Source organism: Sinocyclocheilus grahami, unplaced genomic scaffold, assembly GCF_001515645.1.
Source record: "Sinocyclocheilus grahami isolate Dianchi unplaced genomic scaffold, SAMN03320097.WGS_v1.1 scaffold1607.1, whole genome shotgun sequence".
In the NCBI taxonomy this organism is placed as follows: Eukaryota; Metazoa; Chordata; class Actinopteri; order Cypriniformes; family Cyprinidae; genus Sinocyclocheilus; species Sinocyclocheilus grahami.
This window is the reverse complement of record NW_015506786.1, coordinates 77,684-78,845: the sequence shown is the minus strand read 5'-3', so window position 1 is coordinate 78,845 and position 1,162 is coordinate 77,684.

Sequence of the window (1,162 nt, the reverse complement as noted above, 5' to 3'; positions counted from 1 at the left end):
GATCACAGGCTCTCCATCGCATGCCAGCGCGCATTCAGCTCTTCTGATGTTATAGAGATCTGCGGTCAGTTCTGCGCTGCAATTGGTCAGATTACACGTCACTCAGATCGGCCATTACAGACTCTGTGAACTCTGACACCGCCGCGTCAGCACAGTGGGCCAGAGAAAGGGGGGTCGCCATCCGGTCGGTCAGCCAGTGGTCTGTGGAGAATGTAGTTCATGAACGCGAGAATTGGAGGCTGTTCTCCGCATGGAAGAGTTGTAGCGAACGCGACTCAGATCCTTTCAGTCTATGATTATCAAATAACAAGTTATATATGATGAAGAACGGTCAGCAGTGCCTTGGAGAACAGTGGGCGTGCGTCTGGGGAGACTTCAGGAGCGATTCTCTGTGTGTTTGAGAGTGTTTTCCTTTGTTGTGAAACGTGTTAGCTATACTAGCACTCTGATACACTGTTTGCTTACAGAAAAGTAGAGTACATTATGCATTTCAGTAAGTATACAGTAAATATACAGTAAATATACATGGATTATTACAGTGCGGTGTAGATGAGCTAACATATGTTTGTTTGACGCTGTGAATGTAGAATGTAGCTGCATGCTAGCGAATTAGCTCAGCTGGACCACGGAGGCAAGCACAGCTGGATGCAGGATGAGAGAGAGATGCTGTGCTCAACTGATGCTGAGGTGAGAGATGCTGTGATCACTATCCCAATACAGAATGCATATAAATGGAATGATATAAAGCTGGAGGATATGGATTCTATTTTAGGTTGTTATAGACCATATATATATTGTAATGTAGACAGTCTTGAGCATCCTGAAATAATTAAATTGCGTGTAGAAATCACAATATGACAAGTTTGGTCCAATTCGCTTATGCCATTTTGTATATTACTACTTAGAAAAACATGAAAATGAAACATAATTCAATAAATAATCAATTAAAGTGCTTATGGCACAGAGTGCAATAGGATTGTGGGGTTAATGTGTTTTATAAAGTCTGTTTTTGTCAGTCGGGGGGCCAGTTCTCCTCTGACCAGATGAAACCAGCAGTTCGATTCCAGGCTGCATCAATGTCACATTGAGCAGAGGACTCAACTGTGGTCTTGTCCCAGTGGCCATCTGAGACAAGGTCTTTACTGGGGATCTGTATCTGGGG